Source organism: Monopterus albus, unplaced genomic scaffold (assembly GCF_001952655.1).
Source record: "Monopterus albus unplaced genomic scaffold, M_albus_1.0 scaffold284.1, whole genome shotgun sequence".
Lineage (NCBI taxonomy): Eukaryota > Metazoa > Chordata > Actinopteri > Synbranchiformes > Synbranchidae > Monopterus > Monopterus albus.
In genome coordinates, this window is record NW_018128164.1 from 250,070 (window position 1) to 265,334 (window position 15,265).

A 15,265-nucleotide genomic window follows, 5' to 3' on the forward strand; every position below is an offset into this window, starting at 1 on the left:
GCTGAGTTGGTGGGGTGGGGTTGTGCTTTGCGCTGTATACAAACATATAGTGGGGCTCTGTCCCCTATGGCAGCAATAGATGGAATTCTTTATTGCTAAAGAAGTGGATAGGAATGAGAGGTGAGAGCTGAAGGGGGAAGGAAGCAGAAGGTGCTCTATAAAGGCAGGAGCTTCATCAGATAACTTACATGACATACACACCTACTGTACCATGAAACTATGCTGTTAGAGATGAGAACTGGTGCAAAACACTTCTCTCATATTATCCAGACCACATAAGGTTCACTAACCAGTATGAGCTCACACCCCTGAGGGTTCAACTGAAACGAAACATCTAAGCATAATCCAAATCTCCAGGTGTATCAACCGCAAAATAATTTGATCTCCTAAACATGTTATGTGCACCAATGACAGTGTCTTCACATGGATGGACTCTGTTATGGAGCTCAAGTAGATTTACTCTACCTGAATGGAGTCACTGTAGGAGAGCAGGACTAAACGTTGCTGTCACTGGGCACTATTTATTTTGTTGCACCTGGTCTTTCACAATTTATGACAGGTCATGGCTCCGTGAACGGGCTGTGGCACTGGAGGTGTATGGCGTCGATATAACATTAAAAAATGGACTGATTAGACTGCGCACGTTAGGCAGAGACAGTGCTCAATTAGTTCCTACACCTAAGTCCATTTTAGTCCGTCTTGAAGGTGCGAGGTGCGTGCGTAATGAACCCAAAGAATAACGGAGCAGTAAACAGGTGAACCTCAACAGGCTACGTGGAGCAAACTGAGTTTGACATGGCTTTAAATATCAAACACGCCCCTCTCCACGGACACATATTAGACATAAACCCCAACTTTATAATAGCTGCTCTAAAGAATTTCATAGGAAAAGTGTTTGATTGTTAGCATACGTAAAATGTGTAAGCCACATGGCTGTGTGGGGAGATATAATGACAGAACCTGTGGTCAGAACAACCACTGTTAAACATTTTACTGAATGTGAAACAACAGCTGGTGACATGAAGTTATTCCTCATTGGGTCCCCTTTGAAAAACAGTTCCCAGAACGCACTGACCATAGGCTGCACGTTGTGCAAATTCACAACAAATGACAACATACATTGCTGACACAAAGTGAACTACTCTACTCTTAGCCTGTCGCTGCCCAAAGGTAGAAGTTGTAGGTAATTCTGCATTCGCACATACCTGCTGGATGATGTGATGCGCACTGTCATTATCCAAACCGCTGGACATCTGCTGAGCATCGTTCCCAAAATATATCCCAAGGTATTCCTTTCCTCATGTCAAAATGCACAAAACTCCAAAAGCATATCACGGTAGTGGCCATCAATGATAGTGGACACACACTTTACACGCGTGAAATAACCCAAGACGTCTGTCTGACAAGCCACTTGTCCAGCAGCAGGTCTCGGGCAGCTGGAGTAGTGGACACTGCTCATTCCGTGTAAGGGACAGTATTTCCTCAAATCCTACTGTACGATCCACAAGTAGACTGTCTAATCCGTCAGCTGAGGCCATCGTGATTATGTTTCACCGATAACAATGATATTATTAATACTGTAAATAACTCCACGTGTGTCACTGCTGAATGGTTCGCATGTCATCCTCTTAATCCGTCCACATAATCCTTGGTAAAGTGATCTGTGCTTTGGCAAATTAAGCACATCGATGTGTGATTATTTCCAATAAATATCAAAAAAAGAACTGCGTTCCTCTTTATAGTCCAGTGCAGTGACGGTCCCTTCTTCCACTCCAACGCGTTTCTCTGTCGCTGATAAGATGCGATCTAGTGAGCTGCCTGAACCGCACTGAGCCATAGTTGGAGCACAGCAGCACAGCGCATGCTACTCCCGGCCAGCGTGGGCGCCAAAGGCATGATGGTGAGTGGAGTTTGTTGCTGCTGCCAAATATGTGAGAACAGAAGGATGATATAATTAAAACCATTTAAAACAGCAACAACAACAAAAAAAGGAATGATACATGTTGTGTATCAATAGTATAATGGCATTCAGGTATAAAACACAGAAAAATGTATTTGCTTGATACTGAAAGGTAAAAGATAATATGAGCTTTATTATTATTGTTATTATTATTGTTGTTGTTGCTGTTGTTGTTACAGTCAAGTAACTTGTAATAAATATAGCTGTTATAAACTTGCTGTAATCTGTCCGTTAGGTTGCGTGTGAACCCGGTGTGAGGTGTGTGTGTGAGTAACAATGAGCATCTGCCGCTGTGCAGAGATACAAGGATGTCGGTGCCTTGAATCACCTTCCCATGAATGAATCTCTTGTCTTTCTTACCACACTTTCATGTCCTAACCACCTCCAGGCTTGCTTGTATTTCTGGGATCATTACTTCCCTCAAACCTCAAAACCAGGACTGGATTTCTAGGAATGGAGTATAAAGTCAAAACTAAAATTAGAACATAATAGAGATTACCATATTTCCCCCACAAAATTTACATCTGAATATATTTTACCAGCATAAATATTACATCTATTTATGAACTGAGATGATCAGATCGCATGCCATGTCAAAATGTTGGATGAATTGAGCTAAAGTGGTTTTACCTCAGCACTATGACTGGGTCTCTGAACACAAGACAGTGTGTATTAAGAGTCTAACCAGGTGAAGCTCCACTCCACCTTTTCCTTCACTCCTAATGTGGCGGTGCACCAGTACTATCCAGGAGTACCTGAAATGCACGCGATTCTGTCAATTCCAGGTATTTGATGGCTTTGTTGTGTGCAGGGGTTGAAAAGTTGCTGGAGGTTTGCATACACAGAATTGCGTGACTGGAGCTGGGGATGAAAACACAAAGACATTGTTTTCAGTGATCAAACCCCCTTTATAGTAACTCAGCAGCATTCCTGTCTCGCATTCCTAAGCCACCTCTGCTCTGTGAAGGGCTTTTCCTTGTAAGAGCAAGAAGGAAAGAAAAGAAAGGTTATACATGTTTATCTGGTTCATTGTGTTGACCTCTGCATGAAGGATCTCCCCTAACTCATTAATCATTAATTAAGGATAAATTAAAGTATTAGTAGAGGTAATTAACTTGTAGAAGTAATTTAGAGGTAATCACCTCTTATCTAAAACAATGTGATCAGTGAAAACAACAAAGGCAACAGTTTCCCCTGCTGTTATGCTGAGGAATCAGTCAGTCTTATAAAAAAGCTAAAATAAATGAAAATACATTATTTCTCAATGTGTGCATGTGCATAATGCATGTGTGTATACAGGCTTGCCTGTGTGTGTGTGTGTGTGCAAATATCTGCATGTGTGTGAGTGTGTGTGTGTGTGCCCACTTGTGTTCATCCTTCTCCACCCTGTCTCCACTCATGCCAGGGTGTGTAAATAGGTATGCACTAATGTGCACACAAATGTTTTCCAGATTGGTGTGACAAGGATAATCCTATCCAGAGAGCATAAAACCCATCCTGAATGCTGTTCAAACAGATGGGATGAAAATAAGGAATGCATTAGAGAATCCAAGGGAAACAAAGCTGACTGACTGACTGAAGAGGAGCTTCAGCTATTTTTAAGCAGGCATAAACACATTAGTCGTAGTACATCCACATATTCATACAACTGTAAAATGTGTGATGCATAGAAATTACTCTGCCCACACAAGCAGTACAGTGATCACCCAGTGATGGTGGAACAGATCTAATATTTAATGGAAGTGATGACCCCTTCTGCTTTCAGCATACAAACCATAAAGGAGGACAAAGGAGTCAGTCATATCTCCAGTGTGTGCTCTGAGAGTGATTAAGACTAAAGGACATTCATTACTGGCCCAGTTCAGAGAGAAAGGAGCTTCAGAGCAGAGCTCTTGTTCTGAACTGTTTAGATGTCCTTTCCCCTTGTATCTCTTTGACTATATCCGACACAAGGCTCTATTCAACCAGACTGGGAACAAATGTTTCCTTATGTGGCTTTGAGGGCCCAAGCTCTAGTGACATGGATAAAGAGCAAGAGCCTATGACGTCAAGAGATGGTTGCAATAATGCAGGCTATATTGTGGCTATTTAACTACGCAGTCCATCTTCTGGTATGATATGAGCTGTGTTATTAGGTGGGGAATAGAAGTAATGTGAATGAAGCCAATGAGTAAAAGAGAAAATGTCAGCATGCCCTTTCACTGACACCCCACCACCACAGGCTTGATTCCCAGTCACACTTGATTTCCCCTCCTTATTTTCCCACTCTCCCACTTTCATGGGCGTTATTATTTCTACATCCGCCTGGGAATTAATTTGGTAAATATCAGCCAGGAAACCTGAGAATGAATTAAAATTTGGCAGCTCCTGTAATTTCATGCAGACTTCCATCAGGATTTTTGGCCTTGCCATGAGTAAAGACAAAGCGGAGCTAAAAAGGGGCCATGGTGAAGCCTCAGAGTGACACAGATGAAGATTACTCATGTGAAAATTGGGGAAGCATGACTTGTGCCTGCTCTATATAAAAAGACATAATATGGTATGTACCTCTTTTCTTTAGAATCAGCTAGGATAAAGAGCTAATCCTTTTGTGCTATGAGACTGCTTGGGCTGGACTCCTAGCACCGCAGGGAGTCAGATCTGTGGGAGGAAGGGAGGTTCGTTTAAAGGAAATCATGTAATTAATGTCACCCCCCACCCTAACTGTGTTATGCTTTCCATTTCATTATTTGTAACATAAAAATGTTAGTAAATTCACTTTTTCTGAGCGCTTGTCATATCCCTTTATCTCTTACTCCCTTCAGGTCTTTCCCCTCTCATCCTGCATTAACATGTCAAACTGAAACAGGGGTAATAATGTTTACTCAAACATGTTTTCCCACTTAAGGGGAAATTAAATAAATTTTTTGGCCTGGACTGGTTGTACAGTTCCACCAAAATGTGCACAATGCATTCTGTCTTACTCTTTAACACACACAAAGGGGGGATTTCTAAGGACTAAGGTTTTCTTTTTTTTTTACCCTAGTATCCGAGTCAAGGTGTAAGCCATGTCACCATCAGGTTTTAAAACACTAATTATCAACAAACACCTGTATTTCCTGTGGGAACTCACTGTGCATCGAGGCTGGAGCTGTGTAGTCCTTGTAGGCAAATTTAGTTTATGTAAATGTGCATAAATCTTTAGAGACAATTGGTTTGAAGGACCAACATTTTGGATATGCAGGTAAAAGGATATGTATTAAAGCTGGTTTAATATTTTTAATTTGGAAAAGATGAAGGTAAGTTTAAGGGTTTAACCAAGCAACTTACTGTGAGGAATAAAATATGTGTAATCAGCATGTACAGTAGGTGTATCCTAGCTTTTGTCTTTGGATGCTTTTCGAGGTGTGTGTGTGATCTCAGCAGCAAGTAGTGTGTGTAGGCAGCTGGGAGTGTGGCAGGGCTATGCGTGACTAGGAGAAATACACCTGTCTCTGTGCTCAGGTAGAGAAGGGGAGCCGGCACGCAGGGGCCTGCCAGCTGAACAATGCTCCCTATTGTACCTGCACTCTGACTGCAGACGCTCACAGGAGAGGAAGCCCTGAGCCTAGTGTGTGTGTAGCTCACTCTCTCTCTCTATCCCTGTTCACACAATCACATAACATACACAGCCAAAATTATTTATAGTACACATATTGTGCTGACCGCAGGCGCCCCAGGCTAAATCCCAGTAACTCTGCCTTTTACACGCAAGCTGCCAGTCAGAGCTGTGACAGACAGACTTCACAGCCAATCAGAGAGAAGAGAGAAGGAGCAATGTTGTTTGGTTAAATGCATAGTCTAGTTGTTTTGAGAATATCCTGCATGACGTCAGTAATAAGTGAAATAGAAAACATACAGTATCTTGTGTTCCTCATTAATTGGACAAATAACTCATTGAAAAAAGTAATGGTCTCGATAAGTCACCTCTGGATTTAAAGGTTTACTGTGAATAATATAACCATACAGCTTTACACACCTACAAGGTGATGACTCACAGGTGTTACCATAAGCATCCATCATAAGAGAGACCACATGATTCTCAATTTAAACCCTCCTTCCCAACTTTATTCAGGCTTTTTGTTCTCCATACAAATAAGGCACCCTTGAGATAGTAAGTCATAATACTGTAGATTTCAAGACAGCGGATAACAGACAGGCAGAAACCCGGGAGAGGCCACCTGTCAGCGAGTCATTGGGGCTCTCTGTCAGTTCTACAACAAAGGCTGAGTGTCATTCTTTCTTGATTTGTTGGTCATTTATGATTCATTTTAAAAAATGGGCAGGACAATGACAGAAAGGATCAAGGACAAAGGGAATTCTGAACAGCTTTCAGAAATTCTGATTTTGGGTTGAGCTCGGACTGACACAAGTACCTCTTATGTCAAACATAATGTCCAGCTGTTCCACAGATGGGTCAGTTATTTGGTTCCATTTTGAGCACAGAAGAGCCCATGCCTCTCTGAACCCATTATCTGGAAGTCACAAAGCCTTTATTCTATGCTTTTACATGGATAGCTACAGTGTAAATTCCATCATATAATTACTGTAAATTCCATCATATAATTACCTATTCCTATTAAACTCCTTGATGTACGTGCATGCGCATGTGTAGCACCAGTGGTGTCTTATGTGAATATGTGTGTGTGCTCATTGACTAACACAATACAGTCTTTATAAAGGTAGTATTGTTAAGTTGCGTGCGAAGCTCATGCTTTAGGCTTTGGGTCCCCGCCCACCCCTGTAAACCACGACCTTTTTTTTTCCTCTCCGTTTTTTTCTCTTCTACACCTTCCCCTTTCTTTTTGTTACAGGTAAACATTTGATGTCCGCACGCAATCTCCAGAGAATCTCCTCCCCTTGTTCTCTCCTGGGCTCTCTGGCTTCCACTCAGCGCTACTCACACTCTCTTTCACTCACCGCAGATGTACACACACCTCTCACTCCTTTTCTCTCTCACCTATGCGCACACAGACATGCTACCCTTCCCTCCCCATTCTTCTAGCATTCCTCTCCTCACTGACTCAGCACCTGTTTTCCATGGAGGTTATGAGACCTTTCTCTCTGTGTGTGTGTGTGCAGCTGAGTGGCTGGCTGAATTTCTGATTAACTGAAAACACTTGCATGCTTTCCAGTACTTCTTCCCTCTGTGCTATTCCTGTCTTAGAAAACTTTATTAACCTCCTGGATCTTTGTTGCATTGTACAGTGTGTTGGAACTATAATAATAGTTGGTCTTCCAGGAAACTGGAAATGTGTCTGTTTGTATCAAAAATGAATGCCATGATTTGTCATGACATGTACAATTAAAGAAAATTAAAGAAATTCAACCTGTGACCCAAGCCTTAACCTTATACTAGAACCAAGAAAAGAAAAGTAGGCCTAGCCCTGTCATGCATGAATTACGAAAGCCACAGTCAGGATTTTTTCCCCTCAGTGTTTTACTTACTCTTTGGGCATGAAAGGAAAAACTCAACTTCATGTTTTTTACATGCATTTTTCCAGTTTAGTGGACAGGTGATGATGCTACCTTTCTATATTATTTATTAATTTATTACCTCCTAGGCTCACCTCCTATAGAAGGACTGGCAAGATATTCCTAAGCTACGCAGCCTTTCTGGCTTTCCGTCAGCCATCTTGGTTTCAGAAAATTATTGTTGCCATTAACAATGGCTGACCAGTGGGTGGCACACTAGCGTCCGCTGTAGCGGGTGATATGCAACTACACAATCAGAACCCATTCCAGTACAAGAAAACAGCTTTTAAATAGCTGTCCACTGTAGTGACCATGAAAGGCCTAGATCCAAATTCACTACATCACTACGCTTCACTAATTTATTACAGTAATGAAAAGGTCTGGGCCAGAGCCCGAAATACTGCGGGCCTTCTAAAGAGGAACCACTGAGAGCATCCTCACTAGCTGCATCACTGGATGGTTTGGCAGCAAGTTCACCCACAACCACAGAGCTCTCCAAAGAGTTTTACAGACAGCTCTGAGCTTCCCTCCATCTAGGATCTCTACAACAAGTGGTGTATCGAGAAAGATTGTCACGCCATCGGAGACCCCATCCACCACAACAATGGACCATATGGCGGGCAGTACCACAGCCTCAGTGCCTGGCCTGGCAGGGTTAAGTAATGATCCATAACGTTTTCCATCAGGCCAAAGAATTTTACTCTTGTGTAGAGTGAGATGTAACAATGAAGCAGAAACTGAAGTCAAGCTTTAGAGAAAACAGAGAACAAGAATAAATGTTCCTCTTGAATTTTGTGTGCATTGATCTATTTATAAAAATGGAAGTGTATCTTGTCTGTAATGAGAATGCATCAAAGATGCTACAAAACACTTGTGTTGTTGAGTGCCTTTGTGAAACCACAATGCCATAACAATAAAACTAATACAGTATATCCCAAGCCCCATCTCTACAAACAAACAAAAAGTCAAGCCTTATCAAGAGCACACTATCATTTTTTTTATTTGATGAAAATAGCACTTTGCAAAAGATAATGGCCAATTAAAAATATAGGCTTCATTCAGATTATTTATTTATTTTACTGATCTAAAACCATTTAGATATCACTTTAAACCTTTCTAACTTCTAGTTTTAAAATTCATGTGCTGTTGCCACAGGGGCTTAAGTACATCTTGTACTAAGACAATGTGTATGTGTGAATAACTTCCAAAATATTTACTGGTGCATGTGAATAATTGTGATCTAACAGATGTTGAACAGTGAGGGAACATAATAATGCAAGCCCAAATCTGGTCTGTGTTATTCCAGCTCTGTTACCGATGCCAATCTCAGTCACGCACATCCCCCAAGCTGCACTCCAGCACAAACTCCAGGACTGATGGAAGGACTGACTGGTTCTGACATGTCATGGCGACCATTTTGTCCAAGAAGAGAAAAAAAAACCTTGTGTGCCAGTGTTACCAGCAGCACATATGACTTCAATCAACCCTAATGGGCAGAGAAGAATCTTTTAGGCTTGTTAGCAATATCCAACACATGCACAGTGCAGAACAATGTCCACCCATAATTTGTCTGCACACATACCCATGTGCTGCTTACTGACAAGCACAGGTTAAGTTCACTAGCAGGGGCCCCGCCCTCAGAAAAGGATGGATGCCAAATGATTGCTTATGAACTGTGGTGTGGGGAAAAAAGGCTTCAGAGGTCAGTGCCGCTCCCGGGCACCAGCGGAGCCCCTGCAGAGAAGGAGAGAAGAAAGAAGGGAGAGATGAGAAAAAAGGGGGCTGGCTGGGCAGGAAGACTAGTTTGAACAGGTGGTTTAAATGTAATGAGGAACGGAACCAGCGTGTGTTCGGGCGTGGTCCCTGTCCTGAACCTCAGATCACTTTCACTAGCAGGGACCCCGGCCTCAGGAAAGGATGAATGTCAAATGAATGTTTTGGCTGTGGTTTGGGAAAAAAGCTTCAGAGGTCCACATTGCTCCTGAGCACTGGCAGACTCACAAAACCTTCTATAAAATTTATAGCACAGCACCAATTCTCAACAGTTGTCTCGGGGCACTTTACATAATCAGGTCTAGACCTCACACTATTACAGGAAAAAACCCAACAAATCCCCCTTGAGCAGCACTTGGCAACAGTGGGGAGGAAAAGCTCCTCTTAACGGAAGAAACCTTCGACAGACCCCAGCTCTTGGGGGGCGGCCTTCTGCCTTGACTGGTTGGAGTGAGAAGATAGATTTATACATTTATGTCAATTTCACTAAAAATCTGACACAATTTGAGCTTCAGATGTTAAGGCACAAGTGTGGCATTGAAGTGCATACAGTTGTGCAGGTGTGACTTTTAATTTGGCCGGGCAGTGAAAATTCCCAATTGTTTGTATTGTCACTTCACATTTAGCTCTAATACACACAGTTATCCTGGGAGACAAGCTAGTAAGGGACTTTAAATAGTTCCTAAATCTAGAACACATTTAAAACAAACAGTATTATATCGAGCTGGATCACTGTAATGTTTTTACTGTACATTTTAAGTATAGAAAATGACCCTCTTGGCACTAATTCCTGTGCTTGTGGCTGTAAAAACTTTGTATATTAATCGATATAAAGTAGACAACCAGCTGAGTCCAGCCTGTTCCTTTATATGGTCAGAGAGCCCCATGCAGGCACAAAAAATTGTTCAATCTCTATGTTGCTGTGCCTTCTTTCTTTCATCTTTTGGTTCCCTCCAACCAGCCCGATTAGTAGCCCTGCTGAGATGACATGTATTATGCATATACAAAGACTTACTGTACCAGTATGAGCATCGCCTAGGGTAGCCTGCAACAAGGATATGTTAAATGAATTTTAGATTTGTTGTGGCCACAACAAGTTACCTAGTTTGTGCTAGACTGTCTGGAAAAGCCATTCAAAAAAGATAATCTGTCTGTGTCTCATCAATACGTTGCACTGTTTCCCTGTGCTTGGACAAAACATAGACACAGGGGCTGTTTGAATTGAAATATGCAACAATTGGTGTGGGAGACGAAAGAGATACAGTATTGTTCAAAATAATAGCAGTACAATGTGACTAACCAGAATAATCCAGGTTTTTAGTATATTTTTTATTGCTACATGGCAAACAAGTTACCAGTAGGTGCAGTAGATTCTCAGAAAGCAAACAAGACCCAGCATTCATGATATGCACGCTCTTAAGGCTGTGAAATTGGGCAATTAGTTGAAAGGGGTGTGTTCAAAAAAATAGCAGTGTCTGCCGTTGACTGTACAAACACAAAACTATGTTGTACAAACGTTTTTGTTTCTAGGATTTAGCAATCCTGTGAATCACTAAACTAATATTTAGTTGTATGACCACAGTTTGTTATAACTGCTTCACATCTGTGTGGCATGGAGTCAACCAACTTGTGGCACCTTTCAGCTGTTATTCCACGCCATGATTCTTTAACAACATTCCACAATTCATTTACATTTCTTGGTTTTGCTTCAGAAACAGCATTTTTGATATCACCCCACAAGTCCTCGATTGGATTAAGGTCCGGGGATTGGGCTGGCCACTCCATAACATTAATTTTGTTGGTTTGGAACCAAGACTTTGCTCGTTTACTAGTGTGTTTGGGGTCATTGTCTTGTTGAAACAACCATTTCAAGGGCATGTCCTCTTCAGCATAAGGCAACATGACCTCTTCAAGTATTTTGACATATGCAAACTGATCCATGATCCCTGGTATGCGATAAATAGGCCCAACACCATAGTAGGAGAAACATGCCCATATCATGATGCTTGCACCACCATGCTTCACTGTCTTCACTGTGTACTGTGGCTTGAATTCAGAGTTTGGGGGTCATCTCACAAACTGTCTGTGGCCCTTGGACCCAAAAAGAACAATTTTACTCTCATCAGTCCACAAAATGTTCCTCCATTTCTCTTTAGGCCAGTTGATGTGTTCTTTGGCAAATTGTAACCTCTTCTGCACGTGCCTTTTTTTTAACAGAGGGACTTTGCGGGGGATTCTTGAAAATAGATTAGCTTCACACAGACGTCTTCTAACTGTCACAGTACTTACAGGTAACTCCAGACTGTCTTTGATCATCCTGGAGCTGATCATTGGCTGGGCCTTTGCCATTCTGGTTATTCTTCGATCCATTTTGATGGTTGTCTTCCGTTTTCTTCCACGTCTCTCTGGTTTTGCTCTCCATTTTAAGGCATTGGAGATCATTTTAGCTGAACAGCCTATAATTTTTTGCACCTCTTTATAGGTTTTCCCCTCTCCAATCAACTTTTTAATCAAAGTACGCTGTTCTTCTGAACAATGTCTTGAACGACCCATTTTCCTCAGGCTTTCAAATGCATGTTCAACAAGTGCTGGCTTCATCCTTAAATAGGGGCCACCTGATTCACACCTGTTATTTCACAAAATTGATGACCTCACTGATTGAATGCCACACTGCTATTTTTTTAACACACCCCTTTCAACTAATTGCCCAATTGCACAGCCTTAAGAGCGTGCATATCATGAATGCTGGGTCTTGTTTGCTTTCTGAGAATCTACTGCACCTACTGGTAACTTGTTTGCCATGTAGCAATAAAAAATATACTAAAAACCTGGATTATTCTGGTTAGTCACATTGTACTGCTATTATTTTGAACAATACTGTACCTCTTAGTCTCTGCTCTTTGTCAGTGAACCACTGGCTGCATGTACAAACTCAAAGATCCAATTAAAGACAACAAAAATGATCACTTTCACCAAACCTTTTATAATCTCCCACATTTTCTGTACCTTAATCTTTGCCATGTTTTTCATATTCCTTCATTTTCTTTTTATTCTAAGCATTCAACTCAGTCTCACTGTGTCCTGTTTGTATCTATTGTTCAGCTCTGTTGCTCTCTGCTCTCGCTGGGAACAATTGCTTTTGTCCATGAAGCCAGTGGTTGTCCTAGATATAAGGTGTGACAGTTGGGTCAGAGCTGTGAAAGAGCTGTATTGTCCTTCCTCACACCGCAAGGTGTGCTTGGAGACAGACCAAAAATGTGGTAACAAAACGATGAAACACATCTTCTCTGTAAATTTATACCACATGGCTGCTAAAGGAACTAAGTTTTCTTTTCATTACCAGCATCAAGAGGTTCATGAAAATTTCAGTTTGTATCCTTAAAAGCTGATAATACAGATGATGCTTTATAGAAGCTGGAAGACTGATGTTATTTATACTGTACTGCTGTAACCTGTTTAGTAGTGGACAATACCAGTCTGCTGCAGTACGCCAACACTTTAACCATAATACTTTATCAATGGAAAAAAAATGTCAGTCACGAGGACAGTAACAGAGAAGTCAACAGTGAGTTGTAGCACAGTGTGTGCCACTTTCTCTCTGGTGGTGTAAGGCAGCTGTGGTAAACAGTATTCCCCACACCCCAGTCAGCTAATGACAGGGCTGAGCTGCCTGCTTCCTGGCAGGGCTCTAGCAAAGAAAAGAGCAGCAATGGCACAAAGCAATTCTGAATTGAATACAAGAAGTTTATCTGCAACAAATGGGCAAAAATTACAGCAGTTTTCCTTTTTCACATACTTTGCATACTTATGCAAAAACACAAACCCACAGACATGCATTTCTTCCAAGTCACTTCCTGTGGAGCAATTTGCAGATCTGCAGTTATTGATTTTTAAACACCAACAAATAATTTTCTTTTTCATTAATTTAGTGTCATTACACTAAACCTCTTCATCTGCATGGCTCACCGTGGTCACAGTAGCTCTCTGAGCTCAAACATAACCTATTAACTCTGAGAACCTAATGATATTTCTGGAGGAGCAAGTGGGTCACGACCATTAACAGGAGGCACTTGGAACAAAACAAAGTTTAGCCACATAAGGCATCATTTAAACTCACCTCTGAGCTGAGTTACCTCCATCAGAAATCAGGAAGGTCAGAGTATTGGTAGTTGGCTTGTAGTTTGGTTGCATTGTGCATCACTATGTATACAATGGCAAACATTAGGAAAGGATCTTTATATTTCCAAAATGTAGAGTCTCAGCTCTGTTTAAAACCTTTGTGGCTTATTTTCTAAGTCATTACTAACTATGCATCACAAAAGTTTTCATCTGTTGATTTTGTGCCTTTTTAAAAGCACAAGCTTTGAACAGACAAACTTCAACAACAGATCAGTCAGCTTTTTAAAGATACAGCTGAAGGGTATGAGTAATATCTGTGTGTGTGTGTGTGTGTGTGTGTGTGTGTGTGTGTTTAAACAAATATATTTGTAAACCTGCAAGTGACAGTGAGTTTGCAACATAATTCAAACCATCTGCAACACATCCACAGCTCATACTGTGAACCCCCTATAGTAGGACAATGTGGGCTGGAGTAAAAGCAAACCCATTAGGAATGGAAAGCTTTTCAGAATTTTATCAACATTCTAATCACTTTATGTTTATTTAGTGTCATATGTGCATGGTTCCTGTTGCTTTATCACTGAAGAGGTAAAGAGAAAAATCATGGTGGTCTAGCGATGGTCCAGGAAAAACCTGGTTTAGAAAAAGGACAGTCATAACAGATAGTTAAAGATAACAAAGAAAGATCCAGCCCATTCATAACAAAAAGTAAGTCCCTGAGACATCGATGTATAAGCATATAAGACATAGAGGAGCGCAAACAAAAGGCATTGCTGCACAGATTAATCTCTTGCCCTCACTTTCTCATCTGTTTCAGCTGACTGTTGTTTATAGCACCAACAATGGACTGTTAACCTCACAGTAGCTCTTTATGATAGCAAAGGAGCTGCATTTTTATTACAAGCAACACTTTGAATTATTACTCATTCTTCTCCCCAGAGCTAGGTTGTGTGATTTCAGTCTGTAACACAAAGTCCAGAGTCTGCTGCCAACACACTGAGGATGACGCAGAGGATTGGGTCACCTACTGAACACCAGTCGGAGAAGATTAACAGGCCAGCGCAACAGTCAGATGAGCCCTGATTTCTCTAAGTCAGAGAGTCATCCAGACCACTGCTAAATGCAAAATAACAAGTTGGCACATTGAACCTTAAATATGAATGTGAACAATTACATACAAACCAAATCTTTATCACCAAAGTAAAAAAAAAAAGTTGCAGTGAAAAAGAATTCCAGGTACTTTTGCTTTAGGTGTTTCTTATTATAAACAAAATTATTATACTACATAGGTGTGTATGGTTTGATAATATCACACTCTAGTGTCAACAGTGGTTCACTGACTCATCTATTTGTATTAACTAGAATCATTTTTTCCTCTTGGAAGCTGCTGTTAAGGCTGCATGTACTAATGAATGAAATGAGACACTGATGTTTGTCTCAGTGACAAAATCTGATCAAATATAGAGCCCAAAAAAGTTTACATTTGAAAAAAAGAGCACTAGCACCATAATCACCTCGACTATATTCGGCATACATCCAGACAACACTTTGTAAGATGAAAGACTGACTGAGTGTGAGAAGAAGAACAAGCGATTCACACGTGCCAATCTTCATGCCTGCGTGCGTGTCTAACTGTATCTATATCAGCCTAGGTGTGACGTGCAAGGCAGCATCCAGTCATTCCTTTGTTGTGTGGAGCTGTGTGCAGTTTTTCCCTGAGGGCTGCAGCAGTATGAGTGTGAGCTATGTGGTGCTCTGGAAACAAGAAAAGCAGCTCTGTGTTTGGATGCCTGTCTTGGCTTTGTATGAGCGTTTGCTGGCACACAGTCAAGATCCTGCCCCTAGAGAGGGAAGATTAATGACAGCTAGTCACGGAAAGGCTTTACAGCAGCAGAGAGTCAAAGAGAGGAATTGAATGGT

The 15,265-nt window shown here is 41.3% G+C and overlaps 1 long non-coding RNA gene across 1 annotated transcript in view; it reads right to left on the reverse strand.

The window, feature by feature from the left end:
* The window catches only part of LOC109973205 (uncharacterized), a 61,895-nt gene extending 57,171 nt beyond the window's left edge, over positions 1–4,724 (reverse strand). The window contains exons 1-4 of the long non-coding RNA XR_002276787.1: positions 4,508–4,724; positions 2,591–2,821; positions 2,321–2,407; positions 1,206–1,920 (exon numbers count right to left, since the gene is read on the reverse strand). This is a non-coding gene — a long non-coding RNA (uncharacterized LOC109973205). The remainder of the gene's footprint in view (positions 1–1,205; positions 1,921–2,320; positions 2,408–2,590; positions 2,822–4,507) is intronic.
* Positions 4,725–15,265: the final 10,541 nt, after the last annotated feature.